General features: G+C 39.0%; 1 pseudogene; it reads left to right on the top strand.

Moving 5' to 3' along the window:
* Nucleotides 1-7122: 7122 nt before the first annotated feature.
* Nucleotides 7123-8359, top strand: LOC124461405 (annotated as a pseudogene).
* Nucleotides 8360-8766: the final 407 nt, after the last annotated feature.

Here is an 8766-nt window from a genome sequence, read left to right as displayed (position 1 = left end):
TCTCAGAATCTACATCTTATGTTAAGTAATTTATTCGTTATGCTAGAGAAATACAAAAATTGTTTCAACTTTTGTTACTAATTCAAGTTACTTTTTGGGCTTTTGAATGAGATGTTATTATTTCGTTTCTGTTTTGTACTTTAAACTAATTTGCGTTTTTATTTCTTTTACTATATTTATAATTTTATTTGTTACTAACACAGCGATGCCGGGGATGCTGCTGCTGCTGGTGGCTGTTGCTCTTCGGTTTTTGAAATCGGTGAAAGTTTATTTGAGCCCAGTTGTTGGCATTGTACTGGCAGGCAGCATCAACAACAAAAGCAATAGCAAGCAACCTACACATAGTCACAGCAGCAGTCGATATACTCTCTATCTGTCCATAAGTATATGAGCTATTCTAGACAACACAAGGCAATAGATTGAACTAGTATTTTTATGTTTAATATTTCTTAATAAATAGCAGTTAATTTGTTGAAAGTCATTACGAAATGTATCCAATTTCTAATTGTCTTTTGGCAGAGTGTTTGAACTTTGCATTGACCAAGTCTGAAACTAGTTTTTGTTTTGTTTTCTCGCCTTTAATGTCATCATTTGTCAGACAGTTTATTGAGCCCTAATGTCAATTGCAATACCGATACAAATGCTCAGATACTATCTGCCTCCGGTATCTACCGGATATCGAAATTTAAAACTTTTTCGTTCGTTTAGTTCGTTTCGGTTCTGTTTGAGATCAGATTTCATCTGAACTTTTGTTTTCCATTCAAAAAAGAAGCAACCAAAAATCAACATGCATAATTATGTGTATGAACATATATAGATTGAATTTGCATAATGCGTTGAATAGCCAACTTTCACTACTTTTTTTTTTTTGGCAGCATACACACAACGGTTCTTCTTCTGGTGCTCCCCCAAGAAAAAAGAGAGAAAAAAAACAAGACCACGGGCCAACGACAACTGGAAATATAACATGCGAGACCTTAATTTTTTGTGTTGTTTTGGCCATGCTGTGAGTTCTGTTACACAATACCAAGAGGGCCCAAAAAAAAGCACAAAAAACAAAGTGTAGTGGTAGTTGTAGTTGAAAAACCCGTTAAACGCTTAACAGGGATACAAAACCTACCATGGCTCATACCGCAACTTGATCTACCATGCCATCTGCCACTTGTAATTAAATTATAAAATAAGTTCATAAAAGCAAAATTTGTTGTTTTATAATTTTTATATGATTCGAGCAACTGCGAGTTTATATAAACCACACACAGCCATCTCCCTTCCGCCTCTTCCTCTGTCTTCTATCTCCACCTAAAGAGTGAAATATTTTGCAGACATTGAGATTGATTTTCTAAAAAATTTGGTCTTTGATGATGATGATGATGATTACAATAATGATGATGACGGCGACGTGTGTGAATGCCTCTGCTGCTGATGCTGCTGCTGCATAAATGAAAGTTCATAAAGAAATTAGCTGATTAATCGTCGTTCGATGAGCTTGGAAAATGACCAAGCCAAACTGAGGCGGACCGCTTCGAGCTGACTGAAAGTGTCACGCAGCCTACATTTTAAGTCGACTCTGCCACAAATTTCAACTTTTCAATGATGCAGCTCTCGGTGCTGATGGACCCTAAGTTGGAGCTCATCGTCAGCTGGGCCAGCATCCAGCCATCCATCGAATGAAAGAGAATCGAGAGTGGGGCCACCTTCCGCAACGATTCACATGTAAATTAATATTTAACCAAATACCGCGAATTCCTTATAAGAAATGTCGCAGACACCAAACTTCCAGCTGACTTCTCCGCTTTTGGTTATACATAATTGCCTTTTGTTGTTGTTGTTGCTTTTGTTATTTTGATTATTATGCAAATTTAACATTAATTCAATGTGACCGTAAAAAAAAAGGGGAAAATAGAGTTCTACGAGTATTAGCTTACCATTTTTATGGTTTGTGAATTTTCTGTGTCTGTTTCATCTTCTTTACATTTTACATTTCGGCTGTGCTCAAGTTTCATGTAAAAAATACTTTTACTTATTATAATAAACTAGAAATGGTCATTCCAAAAAATCAACAACAAAAAAGGTTGCATTTTAACCTTTTTCATAAATTTTGTGATATCAGACATCGGCAAAAGGTTCCTTTTACGTTATGTACTAGATAATAGCCTTTTATTAATTGCTACAATTCTAATATCTAATTCTCATGGATTTCAATAGAATATTTCAAATGAATATTTTTGCTTTAAACTGACATTGAAAAGGTCCAAGGTACTAAATATTGTATAAAAGGAGCATCCCTTGGCTCTTATATATTATTTATCATTGATTGCCTTCCCTGTAGCCTTCTTCTTCTTTCTTAGCCATTTATCTGCATCATCACATTTCACTTTCCTATTTCCTTGGCATCTTAATCTGCAAGTCGGTCAAAAGAAATTTATTAAATATATTCAAGATTCAGTTAAGTCTTCTTCCTCTTAATGCAAATAATGTAGGAATGTATAGGTATATATATAGGTATTTATCATTTTTTTTTTTTTTTTTGTATAACCGTTGCTATGGTGCTAAATACGTGTATATAGCTTACTTCTGACCACTACTTTCAGCGAAAATTTTTTGTTATTTATTCATTAAATTTTTGCCGCTTCTGCTGTTGCTCTTGCTCTTGCTGATGGTCGTCTGTATCTTTTGTTGTTGTTATTGTTGATGTTGCTTGAACACAGATACACAAAAACACCTACATATATATATATATATAGCAATATTTTTTACATGAGAGCGAGAGAGAGACAGACCCACCCATAACAATTTAATAAAAATCGAAAAATAAAGCGAAAAAGGAGAAAAAAAATTAAATGCAAAATCAACAAGAAATTTTTAGCTCACCAAAGGCAAACACACCTACAATGTGGCAATTGATTGGCAAAATACCTGCCAAGTGGCAAAAGAAAAGATGTCAGCAAACAATGTGAAATTGTGCTACCGATTGGACCAGTGTTCGAGCCACATACATATACATATACCGTTGGTGCAGTACTGTACATTAGGCACACCGTTAGCTGGGTCTAGTGTATCTTCGATGGCCATCTACAGCAACTAGAAACGAAAATCTTTTCTAATTTGTGGGTAGTATTTAGTAATGCATAGTTTTTTCACCTAACACCCAATGCCCCCGTCTCCGATCTTCTTCTCGCTTTCATTTTGTTTATGCAAATCAGTCGACGAAATAAACTAAAATATAGCAGGAAAAAAACTTTGTTTCAGCTTTAATATAATTCGAATAGTTAGACAAAAAAAAAGGAACGGCCTGCTGATAAATAAGAAGAAGAAAGACCGTAAAATGGCCATCTTGTTGTGTGGGATACAAATGATCATCGTTATTGTATTTACTGTTCCCTGTCTGGCTAATGAGTTTCGAGTATTTGAATTAATGTCAAACGAAATGAAAGTGAAACTAAGCTCAAATATTCTATTGAATAGATCCCCAAAATGAGGCACTTAAAATCTCTGACTTGACAAAATATTACAACACTTTTACAATGCATTTGATTGTCATTGTAAAATCAAGATAAACAAAATGGAATAGAGAAATTGAAAATAATTAGGAAAATGTGTCAGTTGTAACTAAAGCTTTGCAGTCTTTGCTTGATTTATACGTAAGTTTGGAAAGAGTATTTATGGGAATATTTGAAAAAAGTCCTGCTTCTCTTAAGCACATGTCAAGGATTTAACATATTTATGAAACCCTCGAAAACAGTTTATTATTTCAGTAAAATTTGTATATTTGCTTAATCAAGCGCAAGCACTAATTGAAAAATGCTTTCAGTTAATTAACTTGGTTAGCAATAAATAACAAAAAAGCTCAAAAAAATATGCACATATGAATGGAATTTTTTGTGACAAGGACTTTTAGTTATGTACATGAACAAAAGTCTGATGTAATCCCGGTCATAGAAACTTCTACATTGTTTTGTTTTGGGAAAAAACAAATGGCCATAACAACAACAACACGTCTAACAAAAACATAACAAAAACACAAACAACAAGCAGGTCCAACTACGGCGAAATTCATCATAAAAAAAATAACCAACAGTCGACACTTGGCCAGCTACTTTTCGCATGAATGGCCATGACTGTTGGCTGTTGCCTCTTGCCTCTTGTTGAATGTCTTGCCCGCTGGCAATGGGGACTTTGGCACAAGCCAGAGACGCCAAATGCCAAATGGATGGACATGGACGCGTTCAGCGCGTGAACCAACATAAATTTTGTAGTAGTAGTAAAAACGGATGCCCATCTTGTGTGTGTCTGTGTGTGTGTGTGTGTGTGTGTGTGTGTGTGTGTGTGAGTGGTGCACTGAGTGTGTGGTGCATTGTGAACTCATTTATATTCAAATGTATGCCGATTGTTGTCCGGTGAAAATCGAAAATGAAATTTCAACGAATTCACGCTGACACGGTCGCTCAACATTGTCGTTTAATTATAATTTTTTTTTTTCACTATTCTCTCTCTCTTTTGGGATGCCGCGATTGTGGCAACGGATGCTGCACCCTTTTTATTTCAGTCAGTTACGAAATTATCGAATGGATCTTCAAATTTTTAAGCTTTTTACACTTTTACCGTTACATGGGCCATTGACGTCACAAGAGTCGCACAAGTGCGAGAAACGGAAAGCTGATTAAATTGTAGCATAGTAAAATTACTCATACGCCCCATGCGCCAACGGCAATCGACAATTTGGCATCGTGGCATAATGACGATGATTCAGTGGTTTCATAAGCTGCACATAGATCCGTTTGATGGTGTCTCAAGGTGTCAGATGTCGTCAGTCGACCATCTCTCTGCATCTCCAACATTCACCTTGAAACGAAAGTCAAAGATGGAGACGGAGATAGAGACGGAGCTGGTGCTCAAAACCGCAAGTAAAGTCAGCGAATGCTGTTGACTTTTTTAGGCTAGCGAATTCGGTATTCACGCTTAATATCCCTCCAAACCCTCCCAAACCCATTCCCGACTGTCCAACCATTCATCCATCTATAGCACATCTCTGCCTCATATCCGTTTTTGTTTGCTTTTCGTGTAATTTCTCTTTCATTTCACTTGAGCAATTGAAGCGCGTTGTTGTTTGCACTTTTGCTGAGCTCAAATTGTTGACTAATGTGTCACAATTGCAAAGTCAGGCAGCAGCCGCAGTAGCAAAAGCAACACAAGATGCCGCACCAAAGTCGTTTTCATACTCTTGCCAACAAAGGCAAGAGTATGAGTATGTGGACCATTATTGGCCTCATTCGGAATATATTAACAAAAGCAAACACTTAAGTCTTTAGCATTACTAAGAATCATTTCACTTTTATTTTTGCTTTTCAATGAAAACCTTGATTAACTAGTTGATATCACCAAAGGCAATATCAATATTTCGATCAATTTTATCTTAAATGGTTTGCAGAATTATACTTATTTAAGGACAAATTCTTATATAATGATTGAAAAATTCAAAATAATATTTATTTAGAAATTAGTTTAGCTTAATTACAGAAAGACATTATATTTTATTAAAATATGGAAAACAAACAAATAAACCTTTTACCCAATAAGTCCTTAGTTTTCTTTCTTTTGTACAAATCCGTACTAACCCCTAATCGTTTAACTAATCCATTAGTATACGTTTTGTCAAGGGTGTTTAAACTTCGCCAAAGCTGAGCAAAGGTCTAGCCCTATGGTTTTATTTTTTTACGATTATGCTCAAGGTGCCTACTTTTCACTTGGACAGGACGTGCTTATCATTAAATTTCACTTATGACCCCCCATCAAATAAATACTTATATATCATATTTATGACAGATATATATATATATATATATATCCATATGGATCCTAGGTCCAGGCCACTAAAACTCGGTTTCATTCTGGCGACCTAATTGCGTAATTATGATAAAAATCACAGTTTATGTTGCGTCATAAAAATGACAGCAACAACAAAAACAACAACTATAATGTCATGAAAATCAAAAGTAATTTAAAGGCGCGCATCCTACCCCTGCCTTTACCAAAAACCCGAAAAGAAGATGACACACAGACATTGCGATGGACCTTGATAAGAAGGGGGGCAGAGCGCGAGGAGACGTATGTAGGCCCCCAAGACCAGACTAGGGGCCAAAAAATAACAGTAGTATGAAAATATAATACACACAACTTTCATTTCTTGCGGCCAAAAAAAAAAAAGAAAAGAAGAGAGAGAAAAAAAAACAAAAGCGTTTAAAATTAACAAAAGCAGAAGAATATGGCACACATATTGGGGCACCCAGATAGGCAAGACGCATGGGGGGGAGGGCTGGCGGGCAGGGAGGCAGGCAGAAGAGTGGGTTAAACTGAGAGCAGCACCTGTTTATCACCTCATGTGTTGTAATCTGTGAAGCTGTAGCCAAGCCGAGTCAAAATCTAAATGCGAACAAAATGGTACATACATAGAATCACAGTCTGCACGTGTGCGTGTGTGTGTGTAAGGGAAAGAGCGGAGGCAGCATACAAATGATGGGCAGATGAGCAGCAGATGAGTTGCCAAACAGAGAAGAAGATACACAGGGAGTAAGAGATAGACAGAGACACACAAAGACAACGACAGAGAAAGAGCGAGAGAGGACAGACAACCTTGGCACTGGCGCGCCTGCTCTTTGAGGCAACTTTCTCGCGCTCTTTCTCAGTAAGCCCTGTGCCGTTGCTGCCGCTGTTGGCGTCTGCGTCGGCGTCCCCATTGACTTTCTTCAATGCGGAAGCGCACACAAAAGCTCATGAGCAGTTAGCTTCAGTGGGCTAGCCTAATGCTGCTTCTAAGCTAAGCTTAACGTCGGGGCGGCTGCTGTCACAGAGCGGGAGAGCATTTGTGAGGGAGAGCGAGCGAGAACCCGATTTATTGGATACCGTAGGGAACTTGGAGCCCTCTCATACTTGCTGCCTGCGTCGCTGCTCAGTTAGTCAGTGTGTGTGTTTGTTTGTGTGTGTGTGGTGTGTGGTGTATTTGTGTGCACTTTTTACATAATTTTACGTTATGCCGCAGCGAGGCATCCGTTAGGTTGGAAACTCTTTAAAAACAGCCTGACAGCGTCGAAAAATTATCAAACCGCAGCTTGTTCCATTCGAATGAACACACCAGTGATTTCGGTGGTGCCAAAGGAATTCAGTTTAGTTCAAAAACAAATCATAACCATGAAGTTCTTCATTGCTACCGCATGTGTCCTGCTTTTGGCATCGGGCATCTCGGCCGATCCTGTCAAGGCCGCCACCGAGAACAGTCCGGTGCATTTGCCAAATGCCTGGAGGCTGATTCAATCTCGTGTCTTCAGCTAACGGTACGGATTAAACACAAAACCAAGGATTAACTAATTATATATTAAAGAACACTAAAAAACACAATTTTTTTGTGGCACCGTGAAAGTGAAACTATAAAAGAAAGAGAAAAAAAAAACAAAATAGAATCACCCATGAAATAAAATTAATCATCAGGAGCCACACTAATGTAGCCCTGAGACAGTCAAAGTCTCTAGTGATAATTTAAATATGGAAGATGAAACAAATTTCATGGGGATGCGAAAGTGAAAGTGCCAAAATATTTATACAAATGAATTGTGTAAATCAAATATGACCGTTCGGAATATACAACCTAAACCTAAATAAGCTAATTTGTGAACCCAATTCTTTTCGTGTCTTCCCTCTCTGCAGCTCTTCCGCAAGGCCAAGTCCATCTTTGAAAATCCACAAATCGAACTGTCCGGCGGTGTCTCGTTGGTCAAGGCCAATGAAGGACGTCAGGGCAAATCTCTGGACAATGCTATCGCTGTTGAGGCCGCTCCCTCTGTGGAGGCTCGCACCACCGAGATGGGCAACTAGTTCATGGATTCTGAGCGCTCTTTGAACTTCAACTTCGCCAATGCCGCTCGCAGCGTTGCCCGTGCCATTCCCGATGACATCAAGGCCGATCTCCGTGAATTGGTTGTCGAGTCCCGTACCCGCAAGAAGAAGCTCTTGAAGAAGTTCCTCCCCATCCTGTTGGGCGTTGGTGCTAAGATTGCTGTCCTCGGCGTTGGTTCCATCTTCGGTCTGCTCTTCTTGGCCAAGAAGGCTTTGGTTGTCTCCGTGATTGCCTTCTTCCTCGCTTTGGCTGCCGGTGCATCAAGTGGTCTGAGCCGTCTGGGCGGTTCCGGCAGCTCTGGCGGTGGTCTGCTCGGCGGTCTCGGCGGTCTTTTCGGCGGTGGTGGTGCTGCCAGCAGCGGCTGGTCATCGGGTGGCAGCTCCGGCTGGGATACCCATGGTGCCTACAGCTCACCTGTGGCCCAGACTATTGCCTACCAGGGATACAAACAGGCCAGACGGTAAGCCATCGGCCTTCCATTCCGAACTCCATATGAAGGACAACAAAGCCTGACAAGGAGAGAGAACATTCGCAAAAACAAAAAAATGATGACCAGTTAATTAATGTCTATATTTATATATATTTATAAATTATTTATTTTAATTTATTTACTTCAACGAGAACGAGATGGGGACGATGCCGTATGGCATTGCACCCCAGCAAAAAATTGCCTTCCAATCAAACAAAAGAAAAACAAACTCTCGGCCCAGAGAGCTAACCGAACACACACCACAAACCACATTCTTCTTTCACATCCACCAAAAAAAAAAACAGTCCACAGCTGCCACAACCAACACAACTCACACACTCTTTATACATACACTCCTTCTATCGCTCATCTATATCTATCTTTCATCTCGCGGCTGCGTCTTTGA

The sequence above is a fragment of the Drosophila willistoni genome, unplaced genomic scaffold (genome assembly GCF_018902025.1).
Source record: "Drosophila willistoni isolate 14030-0811.24 unplaced genomic scaffold, UCI_dwil_1.1 Seg42.1, whole genome shotgun sequence".
Classification (NCBI taxonomy): domain Eukaryota; kingdom Metazoa; phylum Arthropoda; class Insecta; order Diptera; family Drosophilidae; genus Drosophila; species Drosophila willistoni.
The sequence above is the reverse complement of the archived record's forward strand: the minus strand, read 5'-3'. Positions and strand labels throughout refer to the sequence as shown.